This window comes from Pipra filicauda, unplaced genomic scaffold (genome assembly GCF_003945595.2).
Source record: "Pipra filicauda isolate LSUMZ 115617 unplaced genomic scaffold, ASM394559v2 scaffold111_size4109106_pilon, whole genome shotgun sequence".
Classification (NCBI taxonomy): Eukaryota; Metazoa; Chordata; class Aves; order Passeriformes; family Pipridae; genus Pipra; species Pipra filicauda.
In genome coordinates, this window is record NW_024103563.1 from 106 (window position 1) to 21,467 (window position 21,362).

Sequence of the window (21,362 nt, forward strand, 5' to 3'; positions counted from 1 at the left end):
GAATATGCAAGCATGGATCTGTCTTTCTTTTATTCCCTTACTATTGTTATTTGCCATTCTTCTTAGTTGAAGACGTGCTACTCTGTGTAGCTAAACGGTGTTAAGATCAATGCTATGTGTGTAGCCAAAGGCACTTGCTGGCACCATCAACAACACTGAACCACCACCACATTAAGAGCAGAACCCCCCCATCCAAAACTGTAAGGTAGAAACAAATTACCTGGATGAGTATCTGAGAGGCTGAATATTTTAGAAAAACTTTCTTAAAGATACACTTGTGGGCCTCACTACAGTCTAGAGATTAGTTACCAGAATATTCCCAATTTGCACAGAAATGTGAGTGTTTTGGAGCTGGAGGACTCCAAATGTCTCATGGTGCTTTTGGCTATGAATCTGTTGTAGGCTAACAAATAACTAAGGCTAGCTCAAGTGCTATATGAGAAAGATATAAATGGTGCAGCGGTTAGGGCACTGGATTCTGACATTATTTTCTATCCATTTGAGCATGATCATAGATCTCCTTCACGATGTTAGTCGAACCCTTAGGGTGTTGGTTTTCTACTTTACAGGATAATTGCTCAAGAATAACAGAATTGGGAGCTATTTGGAGCAAAGGAGATAGCTCTCTGTAAAACAGGCCTGTCAGGTTTTCAGAGACATTCTTCTTCTTTGCCAAGCTTGCAGTGGAGTAGGACATACTTGAGTACTGTGATCACTAGAGCTGACAGAGAGGACTCAGTGTACGTTTGCTTTTTCAGAGCTGTTGTTGTGGGAAACAGCAAGAGGCAGGAGAACCAGTGATGCTCATATCATCAGTCAACTTTTTACAAAATCTGCGGGTTTGATATTTGGGAATAGAAACTACCTGAAACCTGTATCATATACAAAATGGTATTTAATGGATAGGAGCATTTGGCAGGTTCTCTAGGGCTTCCCACAAGGCACACATGGAAGAAGCCGGACAGCTCAGGTTGAGGACCTCGTGCATCTCTGTCCCATCAGAGCAGTTTGTTTTTCCCCATTCCTCCTGTGAAAGGTCGACTGATCTCCTTACCTGTGAATCCTAAGGTGCTAATGTCTACTATCTTCCAGGAAATAGAAATGTTAAAATCAAAGAGCTACAAGAGTGGCATGGTTTGGGTTTTATATTGAGAAAATCTTTTTGACATTTCTAACAGCAGCCCTGTTAGCAGCCTTATGCCCTGGGGCTTTGCAAAGGGAAGTCACCCATTTGCCAAGACAGCAGAACAAGCATGACAAAGTCTCTCCTGCTGTGCTCTGGTGAAGCAGCTGCTGAGTATTATGGGATACATACTGACACTGTGTTCCCTTGTCAAATAGCACAGAACTGTTTCCTGCCTGACAAAACTCTGGAGAGCCTAGTAATTTCCCCCAATCCAGTTGTCAATTCTCCCAGTCTTCTATCTCTATAATGGCCACAAAATCCTCTATTTCCTCTTACACCTGTATTAAACACGAAGACAGGTCTCCACTGGATCACATTTCTTCATGCTCTCATTGGGAATGATGGAATGACCTCAGCCCTCATGTGATTGCACCTTTCACCCTCCCATATTTTTCTTATTTGTTTTAAATCGTTATGACTCATTTGCCATTTTTTCCCTCCTGTGATGGCATCCTGATGGGATAACTCTAAAATCAGAGGCCTGGGACTAGTCCTGTCTTCCTGCTCATCATCAGATTCAGCTGGTGTGAGATCCTGGATGCGGTCACTGAACAGGATGCCAAAGTAGAGAGAGTGTAAGGCAAATAAAAATCCTCTTTCCTCTATTGCTTCCATATCATAGATGAAAAACTGAAAAGTTCTTGGCTATTATGGCCAATGCTTTCTGTGGTTATATACACAAATGTATACACAGAAATAGATAACCTAGGCTAAGGTTTTCCATGCTTACATCCTCATGCTTGTGTGACTGGTTGTTTCAAAGGAGCTGGACCTCCCTATTTTGTTTTAATGCCCATTCCCCAAGATATAACCACGTTGGATTTGAATAAGCAAACGGTACCTGTTTTTCCTGCCAGAGTGCTCTGAGCCAGCATCCTAATCAAAGTGAGGCCAAGTGGTGGTAATATTGTAAGAAGCAGTCATTATCAATAAACTGAAATCAATGAATCTCTGGCAATTTATGAGGGATAGGATTTGCCTTTACCAAAAGGGAAAGCCTTAAAGCTGATCTGAAAGGTATGGCAAGACACAGCAATCCTCAGCAGTCATAAAGCTGTCATAATGGGCTGAAGCTGAAAACTCTGGGCTAAGTGGGTGTTCTGGGGACTCACAGGATGGCACTGCCAGATAAAGAGGCCTCCTGGTTGCTGTAAAAACCACGAGAGGTGAAGCAGGTGGCTGCCACAAAGTAAATATGAAACTGCCCTCCTTTTACTGGGTACTGAGAGTTGTAAATAGCAGGGAACAAGGTAGTGACATGAGCCAGGCTGGATCCTGGGAAGACACACGGAAGTCCAGTCAGAAAAAATTCCTGGGCTTTCAAAACCAATTGTAAATTAATTAACTCTCTCTCTGTGTTACCTTTTTGTAATACTCAGAAAATGCATGTTTCTTACTTCCAGCAAAATATCATGCTTTTATGACACTTAAATAACAAAAATTTTAAATTTGTAGGAGCCTTTTTAGATCAGCTCTTTGCCTAAGTATAAATCACATGTCCTCACTGGGGGGGAAGGCATAAATATGACTTGACATTCTTATCATGTATCCAGTTCCCAACTAAAAGATTTACTGTGTTGCTCTCTGGGAAACATTCTTGTAGTTAAGGGACTCATATAGAAAAACTCAGCTATGAGACAACCTTATGTGTCGGAGAGATGTAAGTCAAACTATAATAATCTCCATAAATCTATAGTATATTAACTGCCAGATTGCAAAGGATGGATAAGACTCTGCTGTTTTTCACTTGACTTTGACATAACTACCATAAAAGCCATATACTCCACAGAACATTGTGATGTTTGAGAGGCTTGTGGCATTAAAATTTACTAGAGAATGGCTTACTATTCCAAACAGAATATTATAAGGCAGTGAATTCTTTGCTAATATCTCAGTGTAATTGAAAAATTGATTTGTATGTGTTTGATGTTATTTGCAGTCATTACAGATTTGCTCTACTCCCTTTTAACCTACTTGCAAATGCAGAAGTACCCTGCTTCCAGGAGACACCAATATCCAGTTTCAGGAGTCACCACAGAGATTTTTTTCCACTGGAATGTCCCAAGTTTTGTAAGAGTATGCAGCTACTTCACATTTTTCTGCTCCTCTCTGGAAACGGTCATATTGCTCATTGACATAGCAGCCTGAGAACTCTCTTCAGCACAGCAAATTTGGCTGTGACTAGTCTTCAAGTGGCTTGTACTAGTGGACACAAAGACAGCAGCCTGTAACAGTGTACAGCCATTTTGACACTACAGTCAATAATAAAGCCTCATCCTTTGCAGATCCTTCGGAAGAAACTCTGCTCCTGTGTAACTTTTTTTGAGCTCAGCATGGCATCAAACATTAACACAGACAAAAATAAACAATAACTTTAGTAATTAATGAAGACAGTCAGTATTGGTAAGTCTTCTTTTTATAATAAGATAAATGACTTTTCCTATTGATACTAATGGCCATAGGATTATCTTCCTGTACACATTAACAATTTTCTATTATGCATATGCATACAAAGAATTCATACTGTCAAGAGGCAAAAATGTTAAAAATCTATTGATCTTAGCTGAAGAGCAGTAGGAACTAGTTACACATGAAGAAAACTCACTTCTCATTCTGTTCATCTGACTCAACCCACCTTTTGTTTTGAGCAAGCTGAATCCTTTGCACTAGAATAAATGGCAGGCTGCTAGGAGATATTCTAAATGAGCCCTGGAATACCTTGTTGAGAGACTGAGAGCTACTTCTTCCTGTGACCCATCCTTCCCTACAGGAATTGCCATCCTCAGGTCTGAGAGAGCAAAGTATGTGATGCTTAAGGCCATCTTTACTGTGATTTTAATAAAAATCTTTGAAGCCTCAGGCATTCAAGGAAACATTTCTTGGCATTGACTTCATTGTACATACAGAAAGCTGTGGTAAAGGAGTGAAATAGGCAGATGGGGAGGTGAAAAAAAGAAGTTACAGCAGGAAGTGTCACAAGTCCATTTATGAGTTCCTTGAAAACACTTGTTGGGACTCCACATGAGATCATGCTAAGAGCCCTTGTGCTTAGTTGTTAAAGAGCCCTTACTTGTTAAAGTGTCTCTTTTCTGTTAATGATAAGTCTGTGTCATGAACTTCTTAATTCATTCCTGTGAGACTCAGACATGCATTTGTCTATGCTAGTTTTAATGTAGTGACTATCTTGCTTATCTTTGAACTAGGTCCCTATCTTGAGTGCTGGGAGTTTTCTTACTGGTTCTCTTTACTGGTTCTCTTTTTTTTTCCGCCTGTATCAATTCTCTGCATTTATTTCTAGTTATGCCAATTACCTGTGTGTGAAGTGAGCACTGAATTTATCATCATTGCAGAATATTGCCAAGGAAGTCTTGGGTTGCTATGGCTTCTATCAAAGGTCACGGTGCAATCTATACCTTTTGCAGAAGATTTTCTGCTGTTCCTTTCTTTTTCAGCCTATGTTTACCTTTTGCTGTCCCAATATATTCTCATTGGATGATTTTGACAAGTCTTTTGACCAACAAGCAAGCATCACTGTCACAGCAAGATGATGCTAACAAGTACTTCCTATTTTGCCTGTGTTCTTTAAAGTGTGGCCTTTGGAAGCATCTCAACCAACCCATAAAGCAGAGCACGTCCTGTACTTTCCCTTAGACACTGATGACTTCAGCATCGCTGCCCATGAGCTTGCACATATCCACCAGCAGCTAAAAATTCAATGGCTGCTGAGGGATATATTGGAAAAATTCAATTGGTCTTCTAAAAAGTGTATATTAATGAAGTGTGTCTATTTATGAAACCACTTCAATAGGCAGCAGGAGAATTGTTGAGAATTCTGCCAAGGGCAACCAGTACAATTTATACTGCTAACTGAGGATATTAGTCACAACTAGAAGAATAAATTGGATATCACCAATGCACTGAATGACTCTCTTGAAATAGGGGTGGGGAATAGAAGAAAAAATAATATCCCAAAAGTATTAAAGAATCCATCAAAGAGTTTAGACTTTTTATTAAAAACTGTAATCAAAGCTGGATCCCATTGTGATCTCACTCTAGCTTAATGGTTGGTAATGCTTCTCTGATCTCAGTGGCATTGCTAAGAAGGGACTCAGCACAGTCAGAGGCAGATTCTTTTTAGTCTCATTCAGTGAAGTTAAAAGTGAGCTGAAAAGAAAAAACTATTTATTTACCAATGTTGATGAGAAGAGCCTAGAGAAATGAAAGCAATATTCCCTCCTGTGTTCAGTTGTATTGCAGAACTGCAGAGATTAACCATGCTGTCTTCAGGGACAGTCCCTTCCACGTCACGGATATGGGCCATTGCAATGGCAGGGCACAGGCAAATTTGCACTCTCTGTGCTTGCCTGTTTGCTCCATGCTACTGCATATCTCTGTTAAGTGGCACCACAGTGTTTATCAGGACTTAAGATAGATGACTTGGTTTTCTACCAAGTGAAGGCAGGGAGCAGATTTTGGGACTACACATTTCAAGCAGTGCCTGAAGTAATGTTGTTCTTTGTTTTTCGAAGAAAATGACATACATGACCTAAAATCCATGAAGGATTTGGCACCTTTAATACTACAGACTGAGAAGTCTCTGACATCAGGGATGATCTTATAAGATGAATGAGTCTTTATGGAATTAGGCTAGATATACTGCCCTACACTGGGCCAAAGCTGAAGTTCAAATTTTTTTAAAGTCTTTTAACTGCTTGGCACAGGTTACCTTTGTTTAAAGGAAGAGTATCCAAGCGAATAGATGCAAGATGCACCTCATGGTAAGGAGAGATAAAACCAAGTCAGCTCCTTCTCTGAAACTTGGAGTTTTGTAATATTCCAGAAAGAGCAGAACCGAGTCCCTAATGAAAAAAGGCAGCACCTCAACCTCTGAAAAAACCTCAATCATTAGAATGTCTCACAACAACATTAAAGTCCATATGTTTTTCAAATGTTTAAACTTCCAGAAAATACAGCATAGCCTCTCATGTGCTGAGCCTGAATGTGCCAGCTTTAACTTACTAACTCTTTAGAAGTTAAAGAAAATTGTGTAGTGAATGGAGACAAATGAGTTAATTTCAAGTCTCTCATTCAAAAGAGACGTAGTATGTTTGTAGAGTAACCATGTTGCTTTTCCGTATAAGTCAGCAGTGTGTGGATTTTTCTATTGTGCTGCATGTGCTATTTACTGACTCATTTTAATTGTCTTTCCACAGAGGATAACAATGAGCTCACTATCTATAGCCACAGAGCTCAGACTTAGCTCGACTTAGCCCTGTGTCCTCCAGGACTTTTCCCTTCCTGTATGATGCAGGAGCAAGGACAGCCATTTTGGATACATGAAATAAAGGTGCAGAGGGGAATTCAACAGGGGAAAAAAGGCAGTCACCTAATATGTTTTTTTGCCTTTATATGGATTTTCTGATCCTCATGCAACCCAGAGGGCTCATACAATATGGAGCATGCAACTCCATATTGGATGATGGTTTTTTTGGAGAACTAATGCTGATCTAGCAAAGTTCAAGCTCCTGGAGGGTCCAGGGGCTATGCTGATGTAACCTGCTAGACCAGAGCATCGTACCTTCATGTACTTCATTATTTTATCAGTTCTGTCTAGCACTTTGACAAGAAATTCCTGGGCTTGGCTGGGTGGCAGGTAGGATGCTTCAGGTCCATGCCCAACAGCACTTTGGATACAATCATCCTATTGTTATTTACTCCATTTATGATTGAGTTTGCTCCATGACATTTGGCCTCATCCTTCAGCAGTGGGCCCCCTGACAATGTCTTTGCTTGAGGGCTGCCAAAAGGATGTGCAGGAGTGTAGTTTCAGGGCAGTTTGCAGTGGCTACAGTCATGCCTACCTCTTCCACACAGCTGCACTCTCCTGCCTCTCCCCAGACCAGCACGAACACTCCCTTGCTTCCACCGTGAGCTGGAACAAACAGCTAATGCAGGCAAAAAGTATAGCTCTCCAAATTACTAATTTTATCAATATCAGCTCTCCAAACCATCTCATCACAAGTGCTTAGGGACCACTTGCCACCTCAAGGGAAGGGTGGGAAGAGGAGTGAAACCTCCAGATCATAGTCTAGGCCCAAGCTGTTGTGGAATTGTACTTAAGCCATGGATAAGATCCCAGCACTCCTCTACTGCTTCTCTTTTAAATGCTGATATGAAAAGCAATTGTTTCTCAGTTCTGCTTCAGAAACAAGAAGTGGGCCTTTCAGTTTCTGTAAACAAAATCCCGCCCTTCTTGCAATAAGACATCATACTCCAAGGTTTAATTCAAAAGGAAGAGTGACTTTTTAAAGGTTAGAAAGATTTAAGAAGTATTTTCATGTATCTCACCACATAGTGGTCACCAATGAAGCAGGGAACTTACAAAAAATGGTGGACCTAGAAAACAGTTTGTCTTAGAGAGGCTGAGTGGTCCCGTATAAGAGAATAACTTGTGATGGATACTGTAAACTCATTTGGCATACAATATTCCTTATTCCCTATTTGCATGAGGCTTTACCAATGAAACCTCATTCTCTGCTGCTGCATAGGTAATATGATAATGTGTCACAGAGCAGCTGAACAGGAAAAATGAGGAAGTTTCCTGCAGAGATCAGGCAGATGGCTCCAGGGCCCTGCCTACTTTTCATTGGACTGCCACTGGAAGGCAAGTGTCTTTACAGAATTCACCAAAGCTTTTCCAGCTGAGAACTTCAAATGGGTCAGGCATCCCTGCAGGACAACTTGGTAACTTGAACATACAATTCAAATTTTACCCACAAAAGTGAAAGCTTTCAGACTCTTCCCTTGAGAGGAACTTCATGTTGGCAGCCCTCTAGACATTAACCTTAGAAGCCCTAAAATCTCCCATTCCACAAGCAGTACATCTATAAAGCATGCCTATTATTCACTACTGTGCTACTCCAGCTGAATTCCAAAGTAGCACTGTAACTGGTGCGAGATCTGACTAATGAAGTGCTAAATCAAGCCCAGCAAGTGGAAGGATTCAATTCTTTTTTAGTTCAAAGCTTTTGCAATTAAGGATAATTAGGATCCAATATTTATACTGCTTCTGTTTCAGTTTTTCTGCAGATAAGATTTGAATTTTGCACACATAATACTGTTTAGTTTCAGTAAATATTTCATTAATAGTATAAGAGGTCTATTATCACGTAGCAAAAATCTGTTGCAACATTTATTTACTAATAGCTCTGAACTGTTCAGAAATGGCCAAGAAAAAAAAAAAGAGAAAAAAAAGGCCAGTCTGGAAATGCATGAATGGGTTTGCAAGAGCACTGTTTGCTTTTTCCCTGTAAGCTTCTATTGCTGCAGGGAAATTTGATTTATGAGGCCCTGAGTCCATGTCTGCTTCAGACCCTGGCCTGTTGCTTAATTTAGCAACAAGGCATCAGCTGTGGATTGGCTGCCCTGGAGCAGCACAGCAGTTGGGCTCACTCTCGCTTTCCCTTGTGTAAGGTCACTTTCTCCACCAGCTTGAACGTGTGATGTGTTGCATACAAATAGACAGGAAAAGGCAAAAGCCTGTTGTGAAAACTGTCTGGCTTTCTGGTACTCATCAACAATATTCAGCCTGTTGCAACTGAAATGACTCTGCCTTACTCCTCCTGTTTTATAACTTAAGCCTCCCTTTAGCCCTTCTCTGTTTCTGCAGGTCTTTCTCCTTCAACCCCCTGTGCTTCTTCTTTACATTATTGTTTTATAGCACCTTTATCCAAGAGGCTTTATTTTGCAGACATTTTGGAAAAGTGACAGACCATCTGAGCTCCATACTGTTCAGCTGAATAGACCAAAAGGAAGGTAATATGACACCTGGAGTAAGTATCATATCATTAAACACACATAGGGAGATGCAAGGGACTCAAGTCTTACAACTTCACATGCTCACTGGCTGGAAGATGAAGGTGAAAGCAACGAACAGAAGACCTAAAGATTTCAGCGTCTCAACTTTAGCTTTATTTTTTTTCCAGGGCGTGCCTCTGTGCTTTCAGAGCATCAAATAAAGTTCCTTTCCGTTTTTACATTCTAGCCACTTAAATGTATATTTTTTTATAACTCATGTCAGTTTAGGTCTGGAGGAGCTGCAGTTGCTCCTAGGAATCAAATGGAGGATATAGTCCATTGTAAAAATTTGCATTTATCAGATGTTAAAGAACAGAGGTAAAGCGATTTTTAATGTCCTCTTCCAGCAAGTACAGAGCTTATATCTCCTTAAAGGTTGCTCTGGTTGGATTAACCCTTTGGTTTACTGACTTCAGAAGGTGTCCTGCTTGACTCTGCACCATGTACCTTTTTGGATACACATGTTCACATGGATGAAAGCTGTATAGAGCTTCATAAGCAAAGCAGAGGCATTCTGCAGCATTGGGGCAGTCCTGCCAAACATCAGGCTTACTCATGCAAATAATAAGTCTCAAGAACCCATTCTAATCAAATTTTTCACAGATTCTAAATATAGATGTTTCTGTCAGTTCCCTCGTTAATAAATCACAAAGAAGAAAACACAATTGCTGTTTACACAGGAGTCAAATGAAATCATCTAACCTTTATTTAGCATTGGGTTTTGCTATGACTTTTTTCATAGTTGACCTTTTCTACTTCAAGAAAGGTCTTTATAAAGAATAAGCAGAGATGGGAAGAAAAAAGAAATGAAATTATCTTGCTGAAGTGATAATTAAGCAAGACAAGAGCCATGAAAATAATGTATTTTCATGCAGCTTGCAAAGGTCTGTGCACACTCAGTTGCCTTGGGCAACAGTACAAACTAAGTGACGCTCTGCCCCTCCTACAGCCCTTCCTGTCCCTGACATCAGCACATCACTGTCATTAAAACTGTTGTAAAAAAATAGACAGGGCTGATGGGCTGCCTGAGAGAAGCTGTGACAGCTGCTTTGTGTGTGTCACTGGGTTTTATCACTCCATTACAGGATAATGATAATGATTAGCCTTGCCTTGCTCTCAGAATGGAAAGAGGTATTTTTGATGAAAGGAACTAAAAACTTGGTTTGGGCATCAAGGCAAGATTTCAAAAATCAACAACATCTGGCAGCACAACCCTGAGTAGTTGTTCTAATCTGTGTTCAAATAACCCTCAGATGACAAGTGTATGAGACAACACCTGACATGAATGGCTCATAGGTTAAAAGAAACCATGGACATGGTGTGGAAGAGAAAGCCATTTTTGGGTGTATTAATGTACAGCACTTACTGAAAAACATGAATACATATGTTTACATTTTGTATACAAATGTAGGGCAAGCCACTTTCTAACACTGCCTATCAGGTAGCCCTTGCTTGTGAGACACTGAGATACCCTTTGCACGTGCCAGGTTGGTTGCCCACTCACCAGGTGAGGTGACAACTCATGCAGGTTCTCTGAGCTGCACGACAGGCACCAGACTCTTCTTGTTACCTCTGTGTGAAACTAGGGTGTCCTAAGATAGCTCCCCTGATTCAGTCTGTGCTGTTCACAATGCTCAGACTGTCAACCTCACTGACTCCCCCATCAGTTAGCTCCAAGGTTAATCAGAAATGCCGGTGTAGTGCATCCAACATTTTTTCTGCAGCAGTAGAAATCTTCAAATACCTCCTGCTGCTGCATTTTCAGTCTGCTACAATGCTTACAGATAAATACAGCTTCAACATCCTTACGATCACTCCTTGAAATGCACCAGGGCATATATAAAACACTCAGCCTCTTCGGTAAGGCAACTGAACAAAATACACCAGGTGTCTCACTGGCAATGTAACCTGTCACGCAGCACCCATCGCTCTGCTCGGCACTGCCCTTTCCTGCATTGAGACACCTTGTTCAGCACTAAGATCTCTTCTTTCAAGAATTTTGCCACGGCCATCAGTAAGCATCTGCCTTCTTTTATGAGAATTTTTTGGGTGACTTACACAGCATTTTTCAGATTGTGCTAAAGCATGAACACAAATGCTGGACAAACTGACCAGCCCCGGAGCTGCTTGCTCACAGGCTCAGCCAGGAGTTTTACTTTAAAATATATATAAGGTTCTTTAATACTTTGAGATTAAGAGGTATTAAAGAGCATTAAGAGAATAAGTCACAGACTTATTCCCAAGAGGTACTTCTATTAATTTAGGGGAGAAAATAAGGGAACTTGGCAAAAGTTCCAAGGGCACCACAAAAAGCTAGACAAAATGTTCCACCACAACACTGACCCAGCACATACTATTCCACAACACTTAAGTCAAAATCCAATCCCTCCAGCTCCAAGCCACCCAAAGCATCAAGGCAGGAGCAAAGAAAGAGAAGGAGAGGGAGCAACAGGAGAGGAGAAGAAAGAGGGAGAGACAGATTACATAGCTACCAGTGGAACCTTGTGGAAGACCAGGTCTCACAAGTCCAATGGCAGAGCCGCAACACGAGGTAAACACATGCCCTTGTTTTTATTTGCTCTGGTCCCTCTGACTAACCCCCCCAGGTGAGGTCTCTGACCCACCAGCCACTCCGGGGTTCCAAAGCAAGGTTAGGGGCAAGGTTCTCACTGTCCCTGCCAGTCTGAGCTGGGTTAGGGGCTCCAGGAGCTGTGGTGTGTTATAGTTTTCCCAGGCTGTTTGTGACTGACAGCTACTCTGGGGCTGTCCCATGTGGGCTTCAGGGCCTGCCATGAGGGACACAATGCCACCCCACCTCTGTCAGCTTCGACCCATCCCTTCCCCCTCCACACACACACACATACACCCTCCCCAAAAGGTGGTTCTGACCCAATAATTACTGATCTGGCGTCTAACAACATTAAATGACCTGAAAGTATATCTAGTACCCTGGCGAGTATTCTGTGGCCTGTCCTGGGACGGGGTCTGCCATCTTTATTTAATTCAGGATGTATCTTGCTCAGAAGACAGTGCAAACATAATTAGATTTTCCTCTGATTTAAGCTTAGAGAAAACAGAGTAATGTCTTTAATGGAGTGTCCCTCTCTATAAAGATTAAACAGAAGTTCTCAGCAAAGCAAGCCCTTTAAGCCATATCGTGGGACCATGGTTTCTGAAAATTGTTCAATCAGATGCTCGGCTTTCCTCACAGGGTACCAGTGTAGGCTACTTTTCCCACAGCAATTATCTCTAAACAAGCTTTGTTTTCACCTGCTTTTTGAACTTTGTTTCTTATTTCAGTGGGATGTTCCTTGGACATGGACTATTTTTCTGGTCTTCTGAATCTTCAGGCATCCTATCTGTTGCACATGCAACAAAGCTATGGGCTTTTAATGACAGAGTGCTTTTTGGAACAAAACAAAGCCAGTAAAAATAGCAGACAGAAACAGAGACAGCTTTCCCTTTAATCAAAGGGAAATCTCAAGTCTGAGATCACTCTATGGTGCAAGAGACCCAGCTCTTCCACTGTCAAATTAAAAACTGACTATGTTTGTTCACCTCCTTTGCTATTTGGTAGTTGGTCTGTATTGCTCCTCAGCTGGAGTTCTGTCATGCTGTGTCAGCCAACACTTCCCTGACCACAGGGATCACAAGCAAGGTGGGCTCTGTGTCCTGTGGTTGTATCATTTGCTGGCATATAGGCCACTGGAACCTCTAGCTTTTAACAGGCCTGATTCAAATCAGGTAGCTGTGATGACTGAACCACCAGGGCCTTTTTGATCTTGGAACAACAGCTATTGTCTCAGTATGTGTGAATGGAGTTTTTTTCATTTTGTGTAGTAAGTTATTGCTCCAGAAGAACTTTAATATTTGGTTCCCAAACTCCTACACATATTCCAGGGCTGATATGTCATATAAACCCCATCTATAACTCATAGCCAGAGAAGTCTAAAGTGCCATCTCTTCTGAAGGAATTATTTCCTAGCAAAGCTGACCTGCTCCTTTCCCACCAGAGAGAGAACTGTGTGTGGGTTAAGCCATGAAGCAGGTAACTTGTGAGAAGTAGAAGATTACAACTTCAGAACACACTAGCAATACAAGATCCTAGAAAGACCTCTCTGTGATTCACATGATTAGTGTAGGGTCTGGCTTCACACCCTGGTATCAGTGGAGGCAGAAGCAGTCATTCCTCTGTGAGTTTGTAATGAAGTCAAATATAGTTTGGGAGTAATCCAAAGATATCAAGTTAATTGCTCAGTACTACGTCTGCATGCTGTGCAGAGGAAGGAAATGGCAATTTCATTAAGCTTTTAGTGCAAACAACACATCTCTTTGTCTTGCTTAGTTCCTAAATGTTACTCAAGATTTGTTGCCTTCTTCATATTTCATTTGCATAAGCTGAGCTATCATTTTGCAAAAGGGGCATATTTTTTCATTTTACAATCAGTAGCATTATTTGGTACATTCTGTTTTCATTCCTAATAAGACAAAATGTATGTGGCCCTCGTAATTGGCCTTTCTGCATACAAGCTAATGGCACTAAGTGCAAAAATGTCATTCTTTATGAGCTCTGTATTGTAGCAGTCTTCAAAAAGCATCAGCAAAAAAATAGCACAATATTCTGACCTATAACTATTTAAAAAATATAATTTGTGGTAGAAGCACAGAACATTTTGCAACACAGTGACTTTAATACCTGCAGATAAATTCCTTTAAATACACTTTGAGAAGCATCATTTTTAACAGCCAGACTCTCCCACTGACAGAGAAGGCAGATGGTTCTGTCCATGGAGATGTGGAGGAGGAGCCACTGCAGGCAGCAGAGAGACAGCCTGCACATTTCAACAGAGTCTGCTTGGTTCAAGAGCAATGTAAACACCACCACTCTTTTATCCTCTCTTTGCCATCCTTACTTAAAAGAATGTAGCACTTCTTTAAGTCCCAGCTGCTGCTTGAAGACTCAGTGAAAATTTTTTTAACCTTTAGATGTACCAGCACCAGGCACGACCCATCTTCTTGCCCACGGTGTTCCTCTACAGCATCAGGTCCTTCATTCTCTTTTCCAGGGTGATTAGCTCATGGTGTCCATACCTACAAAGCTCTTCTCCCCACTGCCCTCTGTGCTGCATATCTGAAGCTGTTCCAAGTCTTTGCTGCCTCCATCAAGCATCCCACTTCAGCCCTTTTCTTGGTTACTCCTGACAAAGCATTACGGGGCTTCAAGATCACCTTCACTTTTGACCACTGCTGACACTCTGTGTTTGTTATTTTCTTCATCTTCCCCTTCAATGGCAGCCACACACTGTATTTGTTTAGAGAGACAGAGAAAAGACTAATGCAAAACTGTAAAAGCTGCCTCAAGGATTGCCAGTGTCTATTAAGGTGGGTGGAACCAGGCAAATCTGTCTCCTAGACATTTTAAAAACCTGCCAAAGTGCCTAATCTGTCACGATTTCAGGCCCTTACAAGCACAGCATTAAAAGAGAAAATTGAAATGGGTTTCTAACCTGAGCATATTTTTACAGTTTCCAATCTAAGCCTTGTGGCATTAGAACTGTAACTGCATGCAATATGCTACAATTTCCCTCTTCCCTGCTCTTACGTGGTTTCTTGCTCCTTAAGTCTTCGTAACAATTTTTAATGGAAACTGCAAATTTTCTGTGCTTTTGAGCAGTCTTATTCATCCATGAAAAGGAGAAACTTTCGATGCTTCCTGAGTTTAATCAAAATTTTAAAATATTGCATGTTAATAAAATTTGGGTTTGAAATGGTGAATTTTGGTGATGAAAAGACCTTTGCAAAAATTGTTTTGCTAAAAACTCTTCAGTTGCCTACAGAGATGGTTAGTATTTCAACGCCCAAACAAAGATGAAAAGAGGAAAGAAAATAACACGCCTTCTTTGACTCTCTCTATTAACTTGCTGTAGGAAATCTTTAGCAAAGAGCACATGCACTTTGACTTGGAAAACAAGATGTATCTACATGCTTTACCTGTGCAGTTAACACCATATCACTGCTGGGGTTTGCCTGCCTGCTTTCAGAACTGGCCTCTTGATTGGCAATTTGCCTTTTACACGAATACCTTACAAGGTAATCTTGAGAAAAAGGCCTAAATCTTGTGTTTATTTAAAACACAAATTGATTCCTAGGCTGTGGTTGCATGATCCTTGATGCCATAGCTGTACAAATAGGAACCAACTAAATGAACTTGAACTGGATTGAGAGTTTGTGTGTGGTTGTGGCATTTTAAAATCTGTTTTATGATTGAGAGTTCTTTCAAAATTAGTCTTAATTAATTCCAGCCAAACTAGTTTAAAACAAACCAGTCTCATAGCCAGACACAACTGTTTAACCAAATGAGTAAAATTATGCCTTAACCAGGCTGTTGGTCCATAGATAGATTTTTCTAGGTACCAAACATGGATAGAGAGGACCTCAGAAAAACTGGTTATGCAAATTATGAGGTACCTGGATTATTGTTATGACCCTTTACAGTCTTTCTTAGTGCATGCACTCCCCTGCCCTCTCTCAGCTGACACTGTGCCAGTGAGACTGAGCTGTAGGGCAGCTCCAGGCCAGGGGCACTCTTTAGACCAGCTTCGCTGTGCTGCAGGTCAAGAGGAGGCAGGCTCAGGCACAGCCAGAGCGCACCCTCTGCAGCAACCAGATTCTTGGTGAGCAGCCAGGTGGGGAGGTGCAGACACACATCCCTCTGTACCCCTGCACGAGCTCTCTGCCACCCTGGCTGGCTCTTCACCCTCCTTTGGCACAGCTGGGCCAGAGCCAGACATCCACACTGTGGCTGGATGTAACTTCAACGGGTAGGTTTTCAGGGGCATCGGGGAAAGGAATGAAATGGGTGATTTGGTGTTTTGTTTCTATTGTATTTGCACTCCTTTAGCCCAAAGAATGTGAAGGTGTTTTGTGATGTCCTGTATCACTGTGGGCAAATGAAACAGAAACAACAATAGCGTGTCTGATTGTGATTTCTGCAGGAAACTGTGGAATGTTTGCAGTCATATTAGGTTTAATCTCATTGGCTTTTTTTCCCCCCCAAAAGCTAGCAGGCAGCATCCCTTTTTCATGTTTTAAAGTGAAAATAGATCAGTGCTGAAATACATAACACTTGGTAGCATTCACCTGCAGGAACTCCATAACCCTGGCACTGACAAGCAATACATTAAAACATGATGTTAAAGATGAAAATAAGGTAGTGGATGTTAAAGACACACATCACAGACACAATGCAAGAGGGGATCCAGTCTTTATAGGCTATGAATGAACCCTATTGCCAGCTTCCCATCTCTAGGAATTATGAGGGATAGAAGAAAGGGCATATTAGTTTTTTAACGGCTTTGTCAGGTATAAGGCTTAAATTTGTGCTCCACATCAGTGGCATTTATTATTTTGGCTTTGCACCAGAGTCTATTACAAAGAAGAAAAACCTTTCAATCCTAAAGACTCACACAGAAAAAGATCTTGGTTTGATCCCATTTCCCTTTTAACATTAATTGCATGTTTAGTTTTTATGGGCAGGGGGCCAAAAAGCAAAAGAACAGCTTCCACCGTGAGAATGACTAGGGCCAAGCAGCAGAATTTAAGGCCATCTTGTACTTATTGCTTCTGGCAATGAATATCTCTGACTCTAGCTCAGTCAGAAGGACTCTAGTCCTTCTCTTATTATCTTGGATGTGTTACAGGATAACCTTGTGCATCTCAAAGTGCAGTATGAAACAAGGGTGTAGATGCCCATAGAGCTTGGGACTATATACACAAAAATAGCAGTTTATGAATACTGCGGTGTACCCTCACTGCTGTTCTGCTCTCCCTTCCCCTTAGCACATACATTGCACCAACTTCAGCCTCTGAGTAAGAAATGGCAGCAAAGACTTGATACACTTATTTTTTTATTGTTCTTACCCTTTGTATGTTCCAGCAAATATAACCACTCCACTCAAAAGGAGACCAGGTAGTTTCAAACCGAATATGCAGGAAAAGTGAGCACATTTTCATTTAGTTAACTCTCGGCAGAAAAGGGATTTGGTTTCCAGCTGGGGGCTGCATGTGGTATGATACAAACTAATAGTAGTAATCAGTTCTTCACACATCAGGAGTTGGGCTTAAGTCCATAGCTTGATGTGATCCCAGTTAGACAGACGAAACCTGATAAAAGATAGCCTAGGACAGCAGACCATGAGGGTGGTGGGCTGGAGATGGGAATAAAAAGTATCAGTGGAATAATATGGCTATAATTCCTTCTCCCCAAAACTGACTTGAGTCTCCCAGAGTCTGTTGTGATTGTTCTCAGGGCCTTGGTGAGAGCAAGAGGGTGCCCTGCCATTGCCCTGCTCCTGCTGGTGTTACAACACACCCAGAGAGATGTCTTTGCTCACGGATCAGCTCACCACGATGCCAGGGCAGGTCTGGAGGATCCTATGTCTCAGCCTGTGTCTTTAAAACCAGACAGAGCGGGATCATTTGCAAAAGGCCTGAGTTCACCTCGGTGTGCCACAACCACAACCCCTAATGCAAGCAGGACAAGCACATTCAGAGCTGTGTTTTTCCTTCTCATCATATTTTGGGTATACCTATTACAGGATAAGCTCTTTTTGCTGCTACAAGCATTATAATAATTTAAACAGCAGTCATCTACTGTATGATTTCCTTCCTTCCACCAACACTATCATCCTTAGGTCCAAAGTCATTAGAAAAACAATTAACCACAAACTTCATTTAGCTAACTAAAATGAGATGAGGTATTTTTATTTGTTTATATTTGTTACCGCAATAGCAGCACCAATTTTGCTTGTTTGTTTTTGCAATGACTTAAGGAGAAGCAAACAAATTCTTTCAAACATGTAATAAATACCTAGAGAAAAATAACAATAATTACACTTTCAATGTCAAATAAGCATTAGCTCCCCATATCCTGTGTTTCACATTCTTATGGTGTTTCCATTTCTAAAGACTGTTTTTAAAATAAATGTGAGTAAGTGCTTCCTAGAAAATACTGTATTTGATGGCATTTTGTTTTCTTCTGTGCATGAATGGCTTAGGGACAACTGTCGAGTTTTCAGCTGTAAATGCAAATGTAAACCTAACCTAGGTTACAGTCTGAACATGTGCTATTTGCTCCACCTGTTCTGTGTTTGCAAGGGGGTCTGATTCAATTTCCTCTTTCAAATGACACTGTTTAAGTTCTCTAGTTGTCTGGCAAAATGCTGAAAGGTGAAGAAAAGGAAGTGGTTTCAAGATAGACAAATATCCTTTGTTCTTGTTAGATATGTAGGGGAACCACTGCCTGTCCAAAAGTTTTTAGAGTTTGTGAACACTGCATTTGCTTCTATAACTTCTGTGGAGCTACATGTCTTTGGTTTTTCCTGGCCTCTCTACATCTTTTCATACCAAGACAATGCTTGCTCAGCCAGTACACTGAGCCTCCCATACTGCCTGCACTACACAGTCAGGGACTGAAGGCATTCCCTCTGGGAATAGTTATCTTAGCATAGTTATGTTTTGCAGGCTGAGGAATCCTGGTAGTAGGGGGGGGCTGGAATGGTGGAAAATCAATCCTGAACTGGTGAGGCTTGGCATAAAAGGCACTTACACACTGGAGACAGGAATGTAGTGGCAAGCTTTAAAGGAAAATTTTTGGGGAGGGAGCATGATTATTTGGGGAGGGAGCAGTGTTCTTCCTGGCTGTGCTTACATGACATACATCCCTTGTTAGAGGAGCTGTAATAGCACAATATGGCTATATGGGAGCAGTGCCAAGGCTGACAGAAGGGGTCTAACATACAGAGCATGAATCCTTCTCTGAACCTGCCCCAGGTTCCCTGAGGTTTTGATTAATGCTCATCCTAAAGTGTTTCGTCATTTTGTTTACCTTTTCAGCTTGGAACTACTAATGTTATTGCCGCAGCACTGCACATCCTGAGCTGAACACATCTCCAGTTCTCCTAGCACATCGGTTGAATTATGTAGGTCTCAGTCACTTTGGCGAATTTGTCTTGGGGCAGAGAGCCTGTTTATTTGAAATGCTGGTGAATCCGTGCTCAGTCCACATTAGGGTTGCAAAACCAATAAAAAAATACATACAAATTGCTCTAAATGCTAGTTTACTTCAAAGCCTAAATTAAATCTTGTTACATGCATTGTCAGATTCATCGGCTCTGCTGTAGGAAAGAATAACTTTCATTTTATGGCATTATTTGCTTATGAACCTACTGGGAGTCCATTTCTGTGTTGTACAGTCTTTGCCAGCAGTCTTGTGAAGTAAAGCTTTGGCATTCTCAATGTTCTTCATTTTTCTGGTCGAGTGCAGTGACCAGCCAGGACTTTGGAGCCTGACTTTTTGTTTCTAGCTCTGCAGCAGGCTGAGACACAACCTCACCCAGCTGCAGCCAGATTAGCTGCAGAGGCAGGCAAATTCTCCTTCTCCTTCTCTATGTCTGATGTGACTTTAAACACTTGAAGTTAGGAGCAACCTCCAAAGGTACATCCATGCTACATCGTTGCAGTAGAGAGGGGAGGGAGACAGCCAGGTTGCCCTGAACAAGCAGCGTCCAGCAGCTCAGCTCAGGCAGTGCCAAGTCGCACACCCTGCTTGGTTGGTGCCATGTAGCCAGAAGCACAGAGCTTCTGCGGCTAACGAGTTGCCAGCAAGAATCCCACCTAGTTCAGTTTTCTATACGTTCTACGGTGTGCACACACCTTTCCTATGTTTCTGCAGCCCAAAAACACAAAGGGTCAATGTTTTAAGGTGGCTTTGTGGTGTGGGGAGGAAGTGCCTCCAGAATACCATGGTCTGCTCAAATATATTTCAGGTCACTCTCAAGCAATGCGGACAAGCTGCAGTTTGTCTCATCAAGCAGGAGATGGAGCAGTTTAAGGACTCTGAAGGCTGAATAAAAAGAGGGTATAAGCAGCTACCCCCTTTTGGCAGCTGTTCTAATGGAAGGTAAAAAAATGACTGCCCTGAGCAAGCCCATTTCCTAGCAATCAGAAACATACCCCAACTCCAAAGTAAACCATAATAAAATAAAAAGAGGAACAAAAAAACCCCAGAGTTCATTTTCAGTCACTTAATTCTGCCACTCTTTATCTCAGTAATATACAGAAAGAACCAGCAACATTCCTTCATAAAGCCCTTGCTTCAACCGCAGCCAGCATTAAAACAAGGCAGGCAATGGGAAGAAAAGAAGTAAAAATTCCCTGCAGGAAGCCAGCCCGTAGTTTGAAGGGTTGCTTCCCGCTTCCCTCCCTGCAGCTTGGTTCTCCTGACAGCATACCGTATGGCCTGGCAACTCTGCAAATGCTGAGACAAGTGTGCTGTGGAGCAAAAAAATATTTCCTTATTGCCATGTCAGGCTGTCACTCCTCTGCTTCCCCCACTGTTAGGAGCTGCTAGACTCTCTCAGCCATCTGGTGCAGGACTCGAAACTTCCTGCTGTTAACTCTGGCCAGTCCTGGCATTGCTGTGCACTTGGTGTATGGAGATAAGACAGGTTTTGAAGTGTTTATACAAAGCTGGAAAAGGAGTGGAAAGACCGGAGGAAAATGAGTGGGAAGGTGTGAGCTGGAAACAAGACACATTGGTGCTGAAGGAGGCCTGAGCACACATTTCCCTTTTGGAGGGGATAAAGGAAAGAAGTGCTTTGCCCTTAGACTTGAGCTGTCATGGGACACAGCCATGGGAGAATAAAGTGGTAGATGTCATGCTCTTCTTTATTCCCTGCTGGGGAATGGAAATGCAGACAGATTTCCAAAGAAGCACAACAACTTGGAGCCCTTTGGATGAGGAAGGGTCTGAGAAGCCATCTGCCTCAGTTTCCTCTGCCAGCTCCTCACCATGGGATGCCACTCATGTGACAGTTGGGAAGCTAAAGAAATCCTTATAAGGTGTATTTAGACCAGCGTGTCAGTGACTGGATCAGAACCAAGCTGTGCCTGTGTAGATTGCATGGGCAAGAGAAGAAGTCATTGATGCTCTTGTGGCTCTCCCTGCTGTAATCTGCTCTGACCCCAAGTTACACTGGTTTGCTAATACAAAGAGCAGTAAGGCAGGTGTCAGACTGCTTTGTTTATGCACTTTTTTCATCCTGCTGGCATTCAGGAACTTATCACTGAATGTGTGATTAATTGGGCCATGTTAGAAGATGTAGCTCTTCCCATAGACTCAGCACTAGTGGTGACAGCAAAAGTGCAGAGCATCACTTTCCCTGACAGACAGAGGAAAGCCACCGCTGTCCTACATCAGGCTCTGTGATCCCAAGTCATCTATTCATGACTGTGCATGTGTTCCTCATAGTCACTGGAA